This window comes from Nilaparvata lugens, chromosome 12, assembly GCF_014356525.2.
Source record: "Nilaparvata lugens isolate BPH chromosome 12, ASM1435652v1, whole genome shotgun sequence".
NCBI classification, from domain to species: Eukaryota; Metazoa; Arthropoda; class Insecta; order Hemiptera; family Delphacidae; genus Nilaparvata; species Nilaparvata lugens.
In genome coordinates, this window is record NC_052515.1 from 30,778,456 (window position 1) to 30,801,195 (window position 22,740).

The window sequence follows — 22,740 nt, forward strand, 5'->3', positions numbered from 1 at the left end:
TCAATCTCTTGGTAGAGAGTTAGTGGGGAGGATATTTTTAATATTCTTTCCGAAGAATGGACATTGATATGTCCAAAGCTCCGCCAATTTATGTAGATGCATAACAATATAATTATTATCTATAGTTATTATATTACAAATTCCTTTTTCATATCATATACAGTTCAATAATTATTTTCTTAGTCTATATTATTTAAATACATTTATAATTTTGCTGTATTGTAAGCTATTGTAAATAAGTGTATAAGCCAGTGTATATAGAGTACTCAATCAATCAATCTCTCTCTCTCTCACACTCTCTCTCAACCTGCAAGCATAAAAACAAAGCATGATTTGCAACATTGTCAAAATAATTGATCAGTTCAAGTACTGTACTCATTCTATACTCAACTTGACGCCTGTCAAAATGACCGACTACATTCTACGTACAATGCGTACCTTTCGAAAGGTGGCCTTGAAAAACACGAATGTCATCGGGCCACTTAACCGGGGGACTTAACCGGCGTCAAAATAGTGAGTCGACTGTCAGTCAATTTTGACGGCTCTATGTCTGTCAGGTGACTTGCACTTGCTGAAACAATCTTTGACATAATTAACTGGATTGCTAACTCCCTCTCATGTGGTTGGGCTGGCCACTCACGGTAGGACTTGCATGATCAACATGCATGATGAACTTGCATGATCAACATGCATGATGAACTTGCATGATCAACATGCATGATGAACTTGCATGATACACATGTCGTCATACGTTGTTGTGTCATCACAGTGACAGACTTCTAGCAACATTTTTTATTCCTAGATAATAACATCAATATTTCTAACTTCAAAGTCAATCTCACTTGAAAATTATTATCGATTATATCCAATAATTCCTCTCAATCTCCTTCTTTTTCTCCCCTGATTTCTCTTTCTCTCCGTTTTCACTTTTCAGTTTTCTCTTTTCTCATTGTATTATTTTCACTGATTCAAATTAGAAAGAAATTTTGTTTTTTTTTCTTTCTTTCATTCGCTATTTGAAAATTTTATTATTTTGTAAATTGTTTTATTTTATCTTATAATCTTTGTATAGTGTTTTAGTTTTACTTAGAATTGTATTGGAGGGTTAAGTGTAAGAGAGGGCCGGCTGCGCCCCTAACTTCGCCCTCCTAGGTTTTTCATAAAGGCAGCTAATCAATCAATCAATCAATCTCTCCTATCTCATTTCATACTTTCTCCTACTCTATTCTATCTCTTTCCACTCTATTCTAGTCTCTCTCAATCTTTTCCAATTGTCTTCACATCTCTCTTTTTAACCATATATTTTTACTCTCTCTCACTTTCCAACAATCTCTTTCAGCTTCTTTTGGTAGAGAGTTAGTAGGGGGGATATTTTTAATATTCTTTCCGAAGAATAATTCCGCCAATTTATGTAGATGCATAACAATATAATTATTATCTATAGTTATTATATTACAAATTGCTTTTTCATATCATATACAGTTCAATAATTATTTTCTTAGTCTATATTATGTAAATTCATCTATAATTTTGTTGTATTATAAGCTATTGTATATAAGTGTATAAGTGTGAAAGCCAGTATATATTGTAAATCTACATAAATAAAGTACTCAATCAATCAATCAATCAATCACTTCTACTTCTCTTCACTTCTCTCTTTTACCATATTTTCACTCTCTCTCACTTTCTAACAATCTCTTTCAGCCCACTCTCGTCTACTCTTTTCACTCTCTTCATCTCTTCCCCTGTACCATAGTTTTACTCTTTCTCATTTTGTACCAATCTCGTTCAGCCCACTCTCGTCTTCTCTTTTTCAATCTCTCCAACATCTCCTCCTCTAACTCCTCCCCTCTCATAATTTCCACTTTCCCTCTCTTTATTCGACTTCCTCTCAATACCTCTCCCATCTTCTTCTATTTTTTTATCCTTCACATTATTCTCCAAGTTATTAATATTCTGAGCTCAATGATCTATGATATATTAAAAACAGAAAATTTTCTTGAGATGCTAGTAGGGTTGTTATATTTGAAATCCTAATACTAGATATATCTATGATCATAGAGAAACGATAGCATAGATATCCCATGGTATAGGGCGTTTATGTCGCAACTTTTACTGTTATCCCAAGCCGATAGTTCACGTATTTCTTTCCCATGCAGCTGTGTGACGCTGGTAGTCTCTCAAATTGTGCCGTTCCTACACTCTCACCCCAACAAAACAGTAAAAATTGACAATGATCGACAGTAATCGGCTTGAGATAACAGTAGAGTTGCGACATAAATTCCCTTACCATGGGATATCTACATACGCTATTGTTTCTCTATGCTATAATACAGTGAAGGATAGAAATGGCTTATACACGGGACAGGAAATTCACGGATGACGCATCATCACGTCTCAACTACTCAACTTATGAACTTGAAATTTTTCATATGGATTCTCAATTTACCGAGGTGATATGCCTATTTTCAGTTCGTCGAGATTTCAGTACATCAAGTTTCCAGTTGGTCTATTTGTGCTTTAAACAGACTCTTGCGGAGCACGGGCTGCTTGCTAGTCTCCTCTCAGTCTCCTTCTTCTTTTCTCCTTATTTCTCTTTCTCCACGTTCTTATTTCATACTCTACTTTCTCCTACTCTATTCCATCTCTTTCCACTCTATTCTAATCTCTCTCAACCACTTCCACTTCTCTCTTCTACCATATTTTTACTCTCTCTCACTCTCTACCAATCTCTTTGTTTGGTTTTCTGGTTTTCTTTCTTTCTTTGTAATTTTTGGTAAAGAGTTAGTGGGGAGGATATTTTTAATATTCTTTCCGAAGAATAGACATTGATATGTCCAAAGCTCCGCCAATTTATGTAGATGCATAACAATTTAATTATTATCTATAGTTATTATATTACAAATTGCTTTTTCATATCATATACAGTTCAATAATTATTTTCTTAGTCTATATTATGTAAATTCATCTATAATTTTTTGCTGTATTATAAGCTATTGTATATAAGTGTATAAGCCAGTATATATTGTAAATCTACATAAATAAAGTACACAATCAATCAATCAATCAATCACTTCTACTTCTCTTCACTTCTCTCTTTTACCATATTTTCACTCTCTCTCACTTTCTAAAAATCTCTTTCAGCCCACTCTCGTCTACTCTTTTCACTCTCTTCATCTCTTCCTCTGTACCATAGTTTTACTCTTTCTCATTTTGTACCAATCTCGTTCAGCCCACTCTCGTCTTCTCTTTTTCAATCTCTCCAACATCTCCTCCTCTAACACCTCCCCTCTCATAATTTCCACTTTCCCTCTCTTTATTCGACTTCCTCTGAATACCTCTTCCATCTTCCTCTATTTTTTGTCCTTCACATTATTCTCCAAGTTAACAATATTCTGAGCTCAATAATCTATGATTTGATAATAAAAACAGAAATTTTCTTGAGATGCTATTAGGGTTTTTATATTTGAAATCCTAATACTAGATCTATCTATAATACAGTGAAGGATAGAACTGGCTTATACAAGTACGGGTTCGGAAATTCACGAATGACGCATCATCACGTCTCAACTACTCAACTGATTAACTTGAAATTTTTCATATGGATTCTCAATTTACCGAGGATGGTGATATGCCTATTTTCAGTTCTTGAAGAATCCAGTACATCAAGTTTCCAGTTGGTCTATTTGTGCTTCAAACACACCCTTGCGGAGCACGGGCTGCTTGCTAGTCCCCTCTCAGTCTCCTTCTTATTTCTCCTTATTTCTCTTTCTCCACGTTCTTATTTTATACTCTCTCCTACTCTATTCCATCTCTTTCCACTCTATTCTAATCTCTCTCAACCACTTCCACTTCTTTCTTCTACCATATTTTTACTCTCTCTCACTTTCTATCAATCTCTTTCAGCCCACTCTCGTAGTTTTAAAGGGCCCCATACACTAGGGAACTTGGATAGGCTAACTTGGTTCTTACGAACCAAGTTGCCCAGTGTATGTGGATAATTGGCGAACGGCGAACCAAATTCGTGACGAATTCGGTCTTCAATCTGGATTAAAAACTTTGTTCGGTTCGTCCGCCAGGGCGATATATTCTATCTATATATATTCAATATATTTTTTCCCACAGCAGCTGTAAACTTAAAAAATCTGGTGTGGCGCAACACAACTTTCCTTGCCGTTATGAAAACTGATCAACTGCCGCTAGTGTTCCCGCGCTTGCGGGAAAAGTCCACTAAGATCTGAGCCAGCTGGTGACAGGGCAATAACGCTGGAGACACACGAGGTCTGCTACCTCTTCATAGTGAATCATTCAATAGAATCAACAGTTTGTAATAATTGGATAATAACATTTTCTCGAATTTCGAGCTTATTTTTAATTTTACGTGAAAATGTTACTGAACATTAATTGTAAAGATTCTCATGCTCAATCTTTTCCACTCAAATTTTTTTGTTTTAATTGGATCTGAAGCCTGATAATTGAGAATCTAAAATCAAACTTTGCATAGATGGGGCGGAACTCCTGAAATTTTTACAGATATGGGACTTGTGGCAGTTGATAGAGCTTATCAATGACTATTCTAGGTATAACTTCAATCAAACTCGTTGGAGCCGTTTTCGAGAAAATCGCGAAAAACCCTGTTTTTGACAACATTTTCGCCATTTTAGCCGTCATCTTGAACCGCATTTGATCGTGTCGGATCCTTATATTGTAAGGACCTTAAGTTCCAAATTTCAAGTTGATCCGTTAATTGGGAGATGAGATATCGTGTACACAGACGCACATACACTCATACACACACACACACACACACACACACACACACACACACACACACACACACACATACATACAGACCAATACCCAAAAACACTTTTTTGGACTCAGGGGACCTTGAAACGTATAGAAATTCAGAAATTGGGGTACCTTAATTTTTTTGGAAAGCAATACTTTCCTTACCTATGGTAATAGGGCAAGGAAAGTTAAACACTCATCGCTAGACCCTGAAAGACACTGAAGTAACGAACGGATGTTCGCTCTCCCCACTACAGTGTGTAGGATAATCCTACACAAACTACTTGGTTCCCCGAACCAAGTTCGCCGATGCAAGTTCCCTAGTGTATGGGGCCCTCAAGATTCACAGTAACTACGCATTTTACGTTTTAGCAAACGTCTATTCTGTTGAAAAGCATAGCTTATATTATGAGCTGTGGAATAGACTTCAGAAATATAGTATATTTCGCACCTAGAGCAGAAAATGAGATTTTTCCGGCTCGAAATCGGTTTTCAAGTCCGAGGCCATAGGCCGAGGACTAGAAAAGATTGAGAGCCGGAAAAACATTTTTGCCCGTGGTGCGAAAGCTATTTTTCGCCACACACAAAAATAAACAATATATATGAGAATAGTTGTTTACTAAGCACTTCCGAAAGCAGAAGTGGAAGGTGATAGCTCTAGCAAATCTGAGGTAATCTGAATATCAGGAAATTGTCCAAGTATTTTTTATTTTTCATCCTGATTTGTCTGAATAACCTAAAAGATGACGTTCAATTATGTGGGAGGTTGAGTTTATACTTTTTTATTCTTTCAAATGACAATAAGATGATATTATTATAAATGTTTTAATTATTGAATAATGAACACAAATAATAAGAAGTTTTTTGTTCACCTTTCTTAGTTCCATGTTAGCGGCTGGAAAGTGTACTCTTTCCGGCCTAGGCCGGAAAAAACATGTTCTGACGTCAAACGAGAGTCGTCTGCAAACAATATCTTTCAGATCTACGTAGGGGCTGGAAAACAGCTGCTTTCTGTGCAGTGTGGCGAAAAGATCTATTCTGTTGAAAAGCATAGCTTATATCATGAGCTGTGGAATAGACTTCAGAAATAATTTCTTTGTTGAAAGTCATAGCCTATATTAAAATGTCAAGACTAGAATTTTATACGCTGAGTCATGTGCAGTAAATGAAAGTTTCAAAAAGTTACTGATCATGCTATCAGGGATTATATATAATAAATAACTATATATGGTTATATATTATTATATGTATGATATGGTATTCTTTTCTCTATAATGTTACTGACCTGAGGATAGGTTAATCCGTTAATGTAACAATTGATTAGCCTGTGGGGTAGGTCACTGTATGGCTATGACCCAGTAACAAGTTAATTAAGCTATTGTGAAAACCACTTCAAGTTATCAGCACAGGTTTAATGGAGAGCATTGATGTATTCATGACATTTGAGAGTAAATATATTTGTTTGCAATACTAGCTTGTAACCCGTGCTTTGAAAGAGTCTAATTAAGAGCTTGACAAAATTATACTTGGCCTACTGATATCTTGAAGAATTTGGAATAGGCCTGTAACTATCCTCGGTAAATTGAGAATCTATATTCAGAATTACAAGTTAATCAGTTGAGTAGTTGAGACGTGATGATGCGTCATTCGTGAATTTCATATCCTGTACGTGTTTAAGCCAATAATTCTTCCCTTTACTTCTGACCGAGCGAAGTGAGGTCTAAGATTCAAGTCGACGGTTTGGCATTTCTCTTGATGTTTAAATGTTTATATGTTTATATGTTGCGCATTTACGGCGAAACGCGGTAATAGATTTTCATGAAATTTGACAGGTATGTTCCTTTTTTAATTGCGCGTCGACGTATATACAAGGTTTTTGGAATTTTTGAATTTCAAGGATAATATAAAAGGAAAAAGGAGCCTCCTTCATACGCCAATATTAGAGTTAAAATCAGACTAGAGAATAATTATTCATCATAAATCAGCTGACAAGTGATTACACAGATGTGTGGAGAAGGCAGTCTATTGCTGTATTTCCATAAGGTCTATAGTTTCAATCAGGTACTTGTGGATGAGAATACTGCGTGAGGTCTACTGTTCACAGAACTACTAGTAGTATAGATAACGTTTCGCTTGAACGATACGACTTAACATTCTAAACCCGGAAAATTATAGCATAGGAGAAAGATAACGTAAGGAGATATCCCATGGTATAGGTCGTTCATGTTCTAAATTTGAAGCCGATCTCTTTCGACTACCTCTATCATAGAGAAACAATAGCGTAAGTAGATATCCCATGGTATAGGGAATTTATGTCGCAACTTCTACTGTTATTCCAAGCCGATTACTATAGATTATTGTCAATTTTTACTGTTTTGTTGGGGTGAGACTGTATGAACGGCACAATTTTAGAGACTACCAGCGTCACACAGCTGCATGGGAGAGAACTACGTGAACTATCGGCTTGGGATAACAGTAAAAGTTGCGACATAAACGCCCTATACCATGGGATATCTACTTATTCTATCGTTTCTCTATGCCTCTATTCCTACTGTCTTTTGGGGTGAGAATGTGAAGGTGCGTACAGATATACGCACCGCGAACATGAGCAATTCACTTTTAATCAGCTGATGCCAAGCTTTCTATATCTGTATCTCACCGTTTCTGTAAAAATACAGATATAGTCAGCTGATTGAAAGTGAATTGCTCATGTTCACGGCGAGTATATCTGTACGCACCTTTAGATTGGCACTGTATGAGAGACTACCAGCGTCACATAGCTTCACGAAAAACAACTACTAGGACTATCGACTTGAGTTAACAGTGAAATTTGCAACATAAGCTCCCTATACCATGGCATATCTTCTCGTGCTATCTTCTCTCTATGGTTGTAGTGGGGTTCATGTTATAATGGCAGTGAGGTAAGATAGAAGTACAACGTTGCCGATTATCTGCCTTGCCACTGTCTTCTAAAGAGAAAGGCTGATATCTGTATATCTGATTTAATATTGACTGTTCATTCTTGTTAAAAATGACAAATTATATTTTATTTTACAAGAAAATATATTTTTTCACAAATTAAATAATCAATTTACATAATATTGAGATTACATTGTCTATTGATCAATAGTTTTTTTCCTGAATTGTTGAGAAACTATGTGACCTTGTAGAGGTAGAAAAGGATAACGTTATCTACTTTGTCGAATGATAGACAAGGATAGCAACACCAATGTTAATCAAATACTGCCATTATAACGTGGACCTCACTATAGAACGAGAACAACCACAAAATGATTCAGTATCAGCACAATATGATACAGTATCACCACTCATGATTCAGTATCTTCTCAACTTGATACACAACACTATGATTTGATACATTTGCTATCTGCTTTGTCGAATGATAGACAAGGATAGCAACACAAATGTTATTCAAATCTATAAATATGAAAGCGAAATGGCATTCACTCACTGACTGACTGACTCACTCTACCTAAAAACTAAAAATCTACCGGACCAAAAACGTACAAATTTGGTAGGTATGTTCAGTTGACCCTTTAGATGCGCACTACGAACGGATTTGGAAAATTTTCCAGAGACGCGCCCAAAATCTGCGTTTTTTCAGCTTTATCGAGAACAAATAAACAGAAAATGTTCAAATTTGGTACAGAAGCTCAGCTAGGGTGTAATAATGTTTTGTTAGAAAGAATTTGTAATAACGTCAAAGATACGCCCAAAATTAGCGTTTTTCCAGCGTTTCTTTGCTTTTTCTTAAATTTTTCTAGAACAAATGAATAGAAATTGTTCAAATTTAGTACAGAAGCTAAGCTAGGGTGTAACAATGTTGTGTTAGAAGGAATTTGAAATAACGCCGAAGATACGCTCAAAATTAGCGGATTTTTTGCGTTTTCTCAGCTCTTTCATCAAGTAATAGACAGTAAATGTTCAAATTTGGTTGTCTGACTTTCTGATGGAATGGAGCATGCTCAAATGAGAAATGCAAGCGAGCCCGCTGATCTCATTTTTTGACGATCCAGTCGGGGGTCCAGGGGGTGGAGCCCCCTGGCTGGACGGATATGGCGAGCGATGCGAGCCTGAAGACTTTTAATGCAATATTATAACGTGGACCTCACTCAACAGAAATGATTCCCAGTCAAAGACTCACTACAATTCTCAAATCAGACGACTGTCAAAACCGTGATAAATTACACACAATATGAGATATCTAACAAGGTCATCGCCCTCAATATCCAACTTCCAATCTCTGACCATTTCACCCCTTATAGCTTCCTCTCACCACTTTCAACCCTTCCAAAAACCACATGACCTTCCTCCCTTCGCCCTCCAACATACCCCCAGCCCGATGTTAATTACAAAAATCGCTGAACGTCCAAACCATCTGCGCGTGTAACAACCCTCACAAATCAATTTCCAACCCTTTTTCTTTTTTTTCATCCCCTGTTCCTCATCTACTAGTAGTAGAGAGCTTTCCCCCCTACAATTCCCAATGACGTTCTATATATTTTTTTTCACTCTAGTGTAGGCCAAAGTTATAATGACAGTGGAGGAAGATAGGAGAACATCGTTGCCGAGTCTCTGTAACTCAATTGTTAAATTAACCTATCTTCAGGCTAGTAAAATTATCTAAAGCCAGTGAGTATAGAATGTAATACCATGGAGAAACGATAGCATAAGTAGATATCCCATGGTATAGGGCGTTTATGTCGCAACTTTAACTGTCATCCCAAGCCGATAGTTCACGTAGTTCTTTCATATGCAGCTGTATAACGCTTGTAGTCTCTCAAATTGTGCCGTTCATACACTATCACCCCAACAAAACAGTAAAAATTGAAAATGATCGACAGTAATCGGCTTGAGATAACAGTAAAAGTTGCGACATAAATTCCCTAACCATGGGATATCTACTTACGCCATTGTTCCTCTATGGTAATACTATATTCACTAATATACTCACTATACGCTCTAATTCTATACCCACTGTCTAAAGCTAGTAACTTTTTAAAATTCTGATTTCAAGCACTTGAGTCAGCATACATAGTACTATCCGAATTATAATGACAGTGGAGAAAGATAGATAGGAGGACAGAGTTGCCGATTCTCTGTATCCTATGATTTTCACCACTCCATCCACTAGTAGCTCATAATATTAGTAAGCTTCATTCGCTCCCCTTCAACTCCCAATCATGTTCTATATACTTCTCTCACTCTAGTGTAGGCCCACGTTATAAAGGCAGTGGAGGAAGATAGGAGAAAAACCTCTGTCTTGTCAATGCCTTCTTGATGGTAGCTGAAACAGGTTTATAGATTTAATATTAACGGTTCATTCTCGTTTAAAATAATCAATTTGATTTTATTGAGCAATGAATTATATTTTTCAATAATTTGATGATTAATCTATATAATTAAGATGAAATATTTTGTTAATTAATTATCAATTCTACATTGTTAAAAGACGATCTGGCAACAGAGCAAAGCGAGAAAGAGATAGCCTATCCGCTTTTTTGAATGATAAACAAGGATAGCAATTCAATTGCTATCAAACACATTATAAAGTGGATCTTACTATAGTAGTTTTACCCCCTTACAATATTTTCAATATCATATCTTTTTCTCGTCTCTTCCACTCTATGCAGTAGGCATTGAAATCAATACTTTTTCTATCTCTCTTCCACTCTTTATATAGTAGTAGTTACCCCCTCTAAATTCCCCAATCAAGTTTTCTCTCTCTTTCTACCCTTTACAGTAGGCTACAGCAGGAAAATCCAAATTGTTTTTTCCATCTTTTTCTCCCACTCTGTATATATAGTAGTATGAACCCTCCCCACGGCCATGGAACATGTGTAGAATCGGTTCCAATCTGGACCTATTACACCCTCTGCCTCAACCCCTTAACTACTGGGGCTTGTAATTGAAATTGCCGTTTATGACCCGAAAAGTAATTGCAAATCAATTATCGTGTACATGGTGTGGGGTGGGGAGGAAGGGGAATTATTGGAGATGTAATTTCGGTTCGATTTCGATCGTTTTATTGAGAGGGGGGGTTGTTGTAATTGACCCCAACCCTTCCTTTTTTGAAAACTTCCTATCATAACGGACTTATGTAGGCCTATTTTTTTAACGGATGATCGGTTCCTCAATATGAGAATTCATCAAACTCATGATAAGGAAATATTTGTTATAATTAAACGAAAAGTAAATGCTGCAACTCACCCCGAAGACTTCTGCTACTGCAAATATTGACAACAGGGTAAACAGCTAGATGGAAATTCGATGAGCGCTACTATTCAAAAATTATTTGTCAGCCCGGGAATCGAACCCAGTACCTCCTAATTGCCGGTCAGGAATGCTTACCTTCACACCAAACTGACAATCTCTGGATAGCAGCGCTCATTTTATACGAAGCCATAGCGGCCAGCCAGTCTACAGATGAAAATGACTGAGATATTGCAATTATTCAAGGCATTTGAATTTGCAATATCTCAGTCATTTCCATCTGCAGTAAGAAAATACTTCCATTAGCACATAAACTCCCAAGTTTATCCCAAGATATAATATAAATAATCTATAATATGATAAATGACAGAGCTGGCTTATACACGTACAGGATACGAAATTCAATATTGATTATTATGTGATTCTGATTGCTTTATTATCGACTAGCAGATACCCTGTTCTCCGCAAATGTTTAATTACAGACTTGACAAACTGAACACTTGATTTACTGAGATCTTGATAAAAGGGCCTAAAACCAAATAATAGGCCTATAATAACCAGATAATAGGCCAGATATAACCTATAATAGGCCAGATAATAGGCCTATAACCAACCTATCTGTAAACAGCTGTGTAATCCACTTGTCAGCTGATTGATTATGAATAATTCTATAGTCTGATTAATCCTATCTTCAGAGTAGTAGATATTTTGTGATATCAGAGCATGGAGGAATTTCTTTTCTTCTCATATTATCCTTAGAATGCAAAATTTCAAAAAACCTTGTGTGTACATCGACGCACAGTTGAAGAAGGTATATTCCTGCCAAATCTCATCGAATTCTATCAACGCGTTTGGCCGTAATCGCGTTACATACAGACAGACAAAAAAATCCGAGTTAAAACATAGACCTCACTACGTTCGGTCATTTATTTATTGTAGACAGGCAGGAAACCCGTGCTCCGCAAAGGTCTCATTAGAAACTTGACAAACTGAAAACTTGATTTACTGGGATCTTGAAGAATTTAAAATAGGCCTATAACCATCCTTGGTAAATTAAGAATCTATATGCAAAATTTCAAGTTAATCAGTTGAGTAGTTGAGACGTGATGATGCGTCATTCGTGAATTTCCTATCTAGTACGTGTAGAAGCCAGTTCTTTCTTTTATTATTTATTATAGGCTAGCAGGTCATGCTCCGCAGAGGTCTCACTTGACAAACTGAAAACTTGACTTACTTCAATCTTGAAGAATTTGAAATATGCCTCTAACCATCCTTGGTAAATAAAGAATCTACATGCAAAATTTCAAGTTAACCAGTTGAGTAGTTGAGACGTGATGATGCGTCATTCATGAATTTCCTATCCCGTACATGTATAAGCCAGTTCTTTCCTTTATTTAATTATAGATAAATTCTTAGTTTCTGAATATTTTGGACTCAAAATTTGACAAAATTCATGAAGTGTAAACATAATTGTCCTATTTTTGGACAATTTCTATCTAAATTTGTGAAAGGAACAGTTTTGGCCTTCAAGCCTGTTGTTTTTCTCTCAATCATTCATAGTTGAGAATCATATTTTATTATGTATCAATGTATACATAAAATGAATGAATGAATAAATTATTTAAATACAACAGATTTACAGCATATACAGCTTCTGATTCTAAGAGTATATACATGAGTTGATAGGTATTTGGGCTCTTATTAAGTGCGTAACTCGTAGCCTATATGAGGGATCATACAGGTATGTTGGTTATAGCACCGACCTTGACGGTTATAGCATGTTATAGCGTTGACTTATAGCGGAGATCTAGTTTGTTGGCTGTTTTCTGGGCTTCTGGGGCACCGTCACATTTTTACGTTGTGGGTGAGATTAGAGAGAGATAGGATTACCGTTGTTGCCGTGTAAGAGCGGTGCAGTATGAGAGACTACAAGCGTCACAAAGCTTCACGAAAAAGAACTACTAGGACTTGAACTATCGGCTTGAGTCAACAGTGAAATTTGGAAGATAAACGCCCTATATCATGGGATATCACCTGATGCTATTTTTTCTCTATACTGTAATACAGTACATCAGGATCATTGTATATGATTATTAATTTTTGATTCCTCGATTTTTTAAAGTTCTTCTTTCTTGTTTTAAACATTTTGACTGCGCTTTGTTTAGTACAGTGTTTGTGTAGTGATGAATATTTGAATTCTTCTAGGCTTACTTTAGATGTAGTTATGTTTGTGTTTATATAGGCCTATGTATACCTATATCATAGCCACCTCTAATACAAGGCCCGATATTGCAACGTCGCAGTGTAGGCCTAGAATCTAATACATGATTGTTGAAGAAAAAAGATCAGCTAGTATTTTTTTAAATCTTCTTCACCAATCATGTATTAGATTCTAGGCCTACACTGCGACATTGCAATATCGTAGGCCGGGGCTTTGTATTAGATGTAGCTATCCCTATATACTTTCAATTATATCAACTTATATCCTTCTGACTAGTATAATGTCTAGTATTAGTTTTGACTTTGTCTATTGCCAATGTTGCTTAATGACAATAAAAATTTATTTATTTATTTTATTGATTTATCATAATTAACACTTCAGTAATCGAATCATTATGGATGATGAAATACTGAAAGGAAAAACATTTTTGAGTGTTTCAGCTCATTAGAAAATGGCCGCCGTCTACCGTACAGAGTGTCTGATCCGCTTTGCTGTGTGAGAGAGCTCTGTGATTGGACGAGACTTCCACTCCCATTTTCAACACTGATAGGAGTCAGCCAATAGGAGAGCAGCAACAAGGATAGTGCCAGCCCAGTTGTTCACTTTTCCTCCGTTAGATGGCATTAGAAGTATCATTCATACTTGTTGATAATTTTTGGAGATTTTATTTATTTATTTACACATTGATAGATACAATATAATGCTCAACTATGAATGATTGGGGAAGGAACAACAGGCTTAAAGCCCAAAACTGTTCCTTTCTCAAATTTAGATAGGAATTGTTCAATAGGTTATTCTTCTTCATGATTTTTGTCCAATTTTGAGCCCAAAATATAGCCTATTTGCTAAACCCTTATTAGTAGATTTGAGAGATTGTAATTAACTTTTTAATTCGCTATCTTCACAAGGAGTTTAGGAATTCATATAAAGCTTGTTAATCTCTTGTTTATCGTTAATAGAGAATCAAAAATAAAGCTTATTCTCAATTTTAGGTGAAAATGTTACTGAACATTAATTGTAGAGATTTTCATGCTCAATCCACTTCACTTGATTTTTTTCGTTTCAATTGTATCTGAAGCCTGATAATTGGGAATCCATCTGCATTGATGGGGCGAAGCTCCTGAAATTTTTACAGATATGGGACTTGTGGCAGTTGATAGAGCTTATCGATGACTATTTCAGGTATGAATTTGATCAAAATCGTTGGAGCCGTTTTCGAGAAAATTGCAAAAAATCCCTGTTTTTGACAACATTTTCGCCATTTTAGCCGCCATTTTGAATTGCATCAGATCGAAATTGTTCGTGTCGGATACTTATATCGTAAGGACCTCAAGTTCCAAATTTCAAGTCATTCCGTTTATTGGGAGATGAGATATCGTGTACACAGACGCACATACACTCATACACACACACACACACACCACACACACACACACCACACACACACACACACACACACACACACACACAAACAGACCAATACCCAAAAACCACTTTTTCGGACTCAGGGGACCTTGAAACGTATAGAAATTTAGAAATTGGGGTACCTTAATTTTTTTCAGAAAGCAATACTTTCCTTACCTATGGAAATAGGGCAAGGAAAGTAAAAATTATTGATGGACTGCTGTTTACAATATAACGTTTTGAAGTGGTATTCCAGTTCCAATCATATGAATTTGAGATACTATTTAGAAGTAAGTTAGATAATATAAATACAAAATTATGTGAACACTAGAAAATCAATAATTTATTGATGGATTGCTGCTCTAAGTGCCGGTTGCACGAAAGCCGGTTAAATTTTAATCGTGATTAATCCCTTGAGAACAAATCAGAGAAGCCGTCGTATTAAGAAGACTATTCTCTGGTTGGTTCTCGTGATATTAATCACGCTTAAAATTCAACCGGCTTTTGTGCAACCGAGCCTAAGAATATAATATCGATTATTCTTGGAATGAATATACACGTTTCAATACACGAAAGTGGAATATTGTTATTAAATATCCAACATAGAGAAGTAAGTAAAAAGTAATAATATTGAAAAATAAGTGGATGTTGGAGAATACCTCCTGAAACTCATTCTTGCTGACCGGACACATTATTTCTCCCGGTCAATCAGGCCAAAACAGTTCTTATGTATATTTTATTACTGAACTGAGCCTTGAAAGAGCATAAGCATTGTTGTTGTTATGGAAAATAAGTAAGATTATAACATTGTAAAAATCACTTGATCAAGAGCATGTTACATAAAAATAGACATAACTCATTTTTGGACAATTTCTATCTAAATTTGGGAAAGGAACAGTTTTGGGCTTTTAGCCTGTTGATCCTTTCCCAATATTTCATAGTTGAGAATGATATTCTATCTATCAATGTATGAATGAATGAATGAATTGTATCACAGAAAATTAGAGAAATACCATCAAGGAATATTGATGGCTTCCAAATCTATTTCAGCTCAAGTTTCTCTCCACTTCACACACACTCTTATTCGAATGTTGAAATGGTTGACCTTAGAACCTTATCGGGAGAAGTGAATCAGAACTAGAATTCCACACAGTTCAACTTTCAACTTAAATGGTTTTGTTATTCAAATTTCTGATACACTACTTCAGATTGTACATAGCAGTGTAGTCCAAAATATATAGTGAGGTCCACGTTATAATGGCACTGTTTGATTAGCTATCCTGTCTATCATTCAACAAAGCGGATAGTGCTATCTCTTCCTCGCTTTGCTCTGTTGCCAGATCATCTTTTAACAATGTTGGAATCAATAGTTAATTGATAAAATATTTCATCTTAATTATGAGTTTTCAAAGATGATTGATGGAAAAATATAGAAAAATGAAAACCAATAGTATAGTGAGGTCCACGTTATGTTGGCAGTGATTGATTAGCAATGATATTGCTATCCTCGTCTATCATTCAACAAAGCGGATAGTGCTATCTCTTCCTCGCTTTGCTCTGTAGCCATATCGTCTTTTAACAATGTATTAACTAATTAATAGTTAATTAATAAAATATTTCATCTTAATTATGGAATTATTGGAAAATATAATCTTCTGCTTAATAAGATGTAATTGATTATTTTAAACGAGAATGAACAGTTATTACATCTATAAACCTGCATCACCCCCGTCTATAGAAAGCATTAACAAGACAGAGGGTCAGCAACGTTTTTCTCCTATATTTCTCCACAGCCATTATAACGTGGACCTCACTGTGGTATCTATAGTGAGGTCCGCGTTATAATGGCAGTGAAGAAAGAAAGGAGAAAAACGTTGCCAAGTCTCTCCAATTTGCCACTGACTGTACACAGCTGTTACTCAATTCATCCCATTAAATTTAATCTAAGAATAACTATCATTTCCTTGGAAAAATAATCAATTTAATGTAAAATTTATCAAGAGAATATATTTTTCCATAATTTGATTCAAAAATATTTGCTTTCATGACTGTGATCAGATTTTTATTTTCATACAAACTTGAAATGGCGGCTAATTTAAAAAGCTGTGATACAACAATCTGATTTTCAAAAAAAAAAAAAACAGAAATTGAGTTATTTAGTAGGTATTCTATTCCAATTTCCTTTGAAAATAATGGAAAAATAGGAATCCTATTTAAAATAAGTAATTCCAATGGATTAATTCTGAAATATCTTTTCAATATAGACCGGTACGAGTAGGTCTAACCTATACGTATAGGCTAACTTAAGCATGGATGAAGTCTAGGATGGTTAGTTATCAACTTTTAAAATGTCATTTCAGGTATTTCGATTTGTGTTTCTCATCGGGTAATGTTTAAAATTCATTTCATTGTTTCAAAAATACATTTTAAATCAATTATACGACTTTTGTACTCAAGTATTTTGATAGGATGAAGAAAAAACATGGCGGCTAAGAACATGGTTTGTTCAGTTTTGTACAGTCACTGTCAAAAGTAGATAAAGAATATTCTGACAAATAGACAACAATGCAAAGCAATAGAGAGATAGTGCTATCTGTTTTGTTGTATGATAGAAAAGGACAGTATTGTCAATCGTACACTGCCATTATAACGTGGACCTCTCTATAGTATCTAGTTACCATACGGTTGTAATCATTATTTATTATTTATTTATTTATTAGAACAGTCACAAACACGATATTTGGAAAGAGAAACAGGCAATTGCCCAAAACTTCTTCAATTCCTTGATTTTGGCACATAAATAGTCCAAAGTGAGGTTAAGTTTAAAATTTCTGTTTTCACCAAAGATTAACACTCAGAGAATACGTATTTGAGATATGACTGATGAATTTTGAATTTCGAAGGGTTGATAAGAGCCGGAAATAACACTAAACAATCCGAAAGTTTCAATAATATTGAAATAAACTTGAAAATTTTGAAAATTTTTATAGTAGTGTTAAAGCTTTTTGTATTAAGATAACTTGAAACTTTCAGCATCGTTCGAATAAGGAGTATTGATGTTGCTTATGAGGAATTCTGACAGTCTATAGTGAACCTTACAATGTTGAATGGGCAACAATTCTCAATTCTAGAATATTCTAATGATAAAGTAGCTTAAATTGAACCTCACAATGTCAAATGGTCCACTGTTACTCAATTCTAGAGTATTCTAATGATAAAGTAGCTACTATTAGACTTGTAGTGTGTTGGAAATAGCTAAGGATAGGCCTACCGTTATAGGTACTTATTTGGAATAGATTTGCTATGATTTATGCGCTATGGTAATTTGAAACTAAATATTTGTAATGGACTGATTTTGTACGGCCTACTTTACAGTTCTTGATGCATGGGTGTATTGAACAGGAATGGGTGGATCAAGAAATTGTTGGAATGTGTGCTGAGATGTGTTTATTACAAAGCCTTGAAATCTGTTTATAACTGTATTGAAGTTGCAAAGTTTTCGATAAAAATCTGGTGTGGCGCACTCACACAACTTTCCTTGCCGTTTTGAAAATTGATCACCTGACGCTAGTGTTCTCGCGCCTCTCAAGTCTTCTATTCAAAGATCTGAGGCTGCTGGTGACATGACAGTAACGCTGGAGACACACGAAGTCTGCTATCTCTTCATAGTGAATGATTTAATAGAATCAATAGTTGACATTCTCTCGAATTTCAAGATTATTTTCAATTTTAGGTGAGAATGTTACTGAACATTAATTGTAGAGATTTTCATGCTCAATATTTTCCACTAAGATGTTTTAATTCAAATTGTATCTGAAGCCTGATAATTAAGAATCTAAAATTCAACTTTGCATAGATGAGGCGGAGCTCCTGAAATTTTCACAGATATGGGACTTGTGGCAGTTGATAGAGCTTATCAATGACTATTTTAGGTATAAATTTAATTAAAATTAAATCCGTTTTCAAGAAAATTGCGAAAAACCCTGTTTTTGCGAACTTTTTGCCATTTTAGCTGCCATCTTGAATTGCATTTGATCGAAATTGTTCGTGTCGGATCCTAATATTGTAAGGACCTTAAGTTCCAAATTTTAAGTCATTCTGTTAATTGGGAGATGAGATATCGTGTACACAGACGCACATACACTCATACACACACACACTGTAACATATTTAAATCTGGGTAGATGAAAAGCCCTAACAGAAATAGTAATAGGTCTAAAAATAAAGTAATTGGCTAATATCGCCAAGCAGATAATAAACATGATTAGATAGCATCAGCTTGTTCTGGCTAAATGGTACAAGAACTTAAAAAGGTTTTAAAAGAAGTTTACTACTCATAAATAGATTATTTATAAAATATTTGAAGATTGAGGTTAGGTAGATGTATTCACAGATCGGTGACCTAGAGATCGATCAAACCGAAGAACGTAGAATCTGACCAAAACCCCTTGGCAGAGCTTTATTGCATTCGGATGGTGTGCAATGTGAAAAAACACCCGTCCACGTGGCTAATTATTAAGTAGCATGGAATTAATATTAATATATAAAATATTAACTAGCATGCAAAGAGCATAAATAAAAAACCAAATAAAAATAATTTAATGTATTCAGGAAATAAGAGTTACCAGGCGCATGAATACCTAATAAAATTTGCATGCACCAATAGTAAAACGGCAGTTAATAGGCGGCAATTGTAGGCCAATTCAAAAATATTTATATATATTTATATAATTGTAGTAGATTTTGTGTAAAAATTTGTGTAATCTATGTTATCAATATGGCTCGAATGCAAAGAAATTATTAATCATATAATCTAAGCAATATTTTGGCATTTTTGTAAGATCTATTTGAATTTAATGGCGGAGGATTGGGATATTTAAATTTTATGCTAATTTGAAAGTCGGAAAGAGAATCTGTAAAACTTGAGAAGGAGAACCAGCACTCGCCAGCCAGATGCCACCATAAGAGGACCCCAAATATTTTAGAGCGAAGTACCTTATTAATAATTTTGTAAAAATTTAAAGTTAAAGTAAATTATTAAATTCTTAAAAGACTTCGTGATGCTATTGTGAAGCAGAAGTCATTTTTCATTTTTATTAAATTTATAACCCCTTGGAGGAGACGATTCGGCTACCATATTCCGGACCACATGGAGTTGGATCGACATCGGCAGCTTACAAGAAGATTTTCGACACGTGAGTGATTTAAATTTGAATTTAGTGATGGGCGTCCTAGTGCTTCGAAATAATCTGATGATCAAGCTAGCTCGCCGAAAGGGTATTATAAATTAAGAAATTATTAAGGAATACTTGCGCAAGTAAAAATTAGTATTAAAGGTATTGAATTGAAAGAAAAATATATAGATCATATTTTAGAAATTTCTATTAATCAAAGAAGTACGAAATCTAGGCTATCGAACATATGCATCAATATTCAATTTTTTGCAATACAATTTGCGATAATTATCATAGTTCTAATTCACTAGATGAATGGCTCTACCTATTCCGTCAGGTGCCGAATCTTGCACCCTGAGATGAAAATATGTATATTCGATACAAATAAATCTACTAAATACTAGAGATTTAATATTATATATATTTGGATTACTAGTGGCTAATTTATCAAGCTGATCTTAGAGCACACATATTTATGATTGAATTATCCAAGCAGACAAGTATTAGCAAGTACATGTCACAGCTACATGCCAAAGAATGCATATGATTTCAAGATAAAGGCACATGGTAATGATTCGTGCCATAAATCTAGAATATAAAGTTAGCCTGTGATATTTTTATTGATTTCAAATATGTTCTATTTTTATATTATATTTTTTATCGCTCTATATATATTTTTTGCCTCGACTGATCTTTGCATTATTTATGTAATATATGTGTAAAATTTTCATGGTGTGCAATTTTATATCTCTCTCTAAGTATAAGTATCATTTATATATATATTTATTATTTATGAATTACAAGATTTATTGGAGAAGCCCATATCTAGGCCTATCAAGATTTTTTAAGACTGAATACTATTAGAAAACCACGACCTAATTATATCAAATCTCATGCTTTACCGACTGATGCAAGCAGGAGGCTAATCGTTATTTTAATATAAAGAATAACGTGACAACACCCCCACACACACACACACAACACACACACACACAAACACACACACACACAACACAACACCACCCACACACACACACACACACACAACACACACACACACACACACACACACACACACACACACACCACACACACCACACACACACACACACACACACACACACACACACACACACACACACACCACACACACCACACACATACAGACCAATACCCAAAAACCATTTTTTCGGACTCAGGGGACCTTGAAACGTATAGAAATTTAGAAATTGGGGTACCTTAATTTTTTTTCGGAAAGCAATACTTTCCTTACCTATGGTAATAGGGCAAGGAAAGTAAAAACAGACTATAGAATTATTCATCATAAATCAGCTGACAAGTGATTACACAGATGTGTGGAGAAGCCAGCCTATTGCTGTCTTTCCATAAGGTCTATAGTTTCTATCAGGTCCTTGTGGATGACAATACTGCGTGAGATCTACTGTTCACAGAACTACTAGTATCTGTAATTTTACAGAAACGGTAAGATACAGGTAGAAAAAGCTTGGCATCAATTGAATAGAAGTGAATTGCTCATGTTCGCGGAGCGTAAATCTGTCCTACGCACCTAAAGAAGTGAGATACAGAAAGTAATACAAAATGAATATGATTTTTTGCTGAGGGTGGTGCCCACATGAGCTCTAGGCTTGTGCGTGCGTATTGTGGCGGATGAGAACGAAAGATACATGGACCTACAGATTTAGGTGGGATCCGAACCACCGGGAAGCAATTTAATGCTCATGAATCATATTTAGAAGAGTTGTCCGAAGTGGTTACCCTTCACTATACTGTTCTACAAGAGCCAAATCAAATACTATACTGTCAGCTTGGAGTATGAGTCAAAAATTATAGATTAAAGAAGCTGAATAGATAAATAGAAAGTATGAGAGAGAGGTGCAAATTCATGAGGTAGAACAAGATGAATGAGATAATGATGATCATTCGAAAAACATCCTCAACCTCAAGAATTTATGAAGTTATCTATTAAAGGAGATACATATCAAATATAAACAGATAAGAGAGAAGTAAATAAAGGCATAACACAGAAATTTTGATGAAGAATCCATCGAGAACTCCCTCATAGAATACCGTACTTCCAGTCTATTCTTCATCATGCAAACATACAATGAAAAGGCAATCTCAAAGTCAAAGATTTCAAGAGAGATAGCTTGGAGAGGATGATAAAAATAGTACAAAAATACATTAATGAGAAGTGGAAGACATGACAGAATATGTTAATACAGAATCTTATATTTTTTATAAATTTTTCTTAATAACTCAATATTTCCAAGTTCTGAGAGTTTATTGAATGGAGAGGCACTTTTTCGCCATGTGATCGTCGGGTCCTCACATAACATTATTCATTTCACATTATTAGGTATCTAATCAAATCGAATTCAAAATTTTTCTAGTTTATTTATTTCTGAACTGAAAAGTGGACTCAAATCAATTCGAGTGGATAGCCTAACCTATCATTTTTATTCATTCATAACTCTCCCCTCATTGTATTATCATTCATTCCATTATCATCACCTAGGCTTTAAATACTTCTGGAAAGTCGCCTTTGTAAAATAATGAAAAAATAAAAGAAATGTATCGAGTACTCCCACATTGAATACTTCCAGGCTATTTCTCCTCATACAAATAAAAAAATCAATCTCAAAGTCGAAGATTTCAAGAGAGATAGATTGGAGAAGATGATAAAAAGAAAAGAAATACACACTGAGAAGTGAGAGGCATGACAACAATATGTTGCATCTCTACATCTACTCTAAGGTACTCCTACGTAAGATATTTTCAATCCATTTCCCATCATACAAACTTACAGTAAAAAATCAATCTGTAAGCCAAAGATTTCAAGAGAGATAGACTAGAGAAGATGAAAAAAGTACAAAAAAGGTTCAAGGCATGACAACA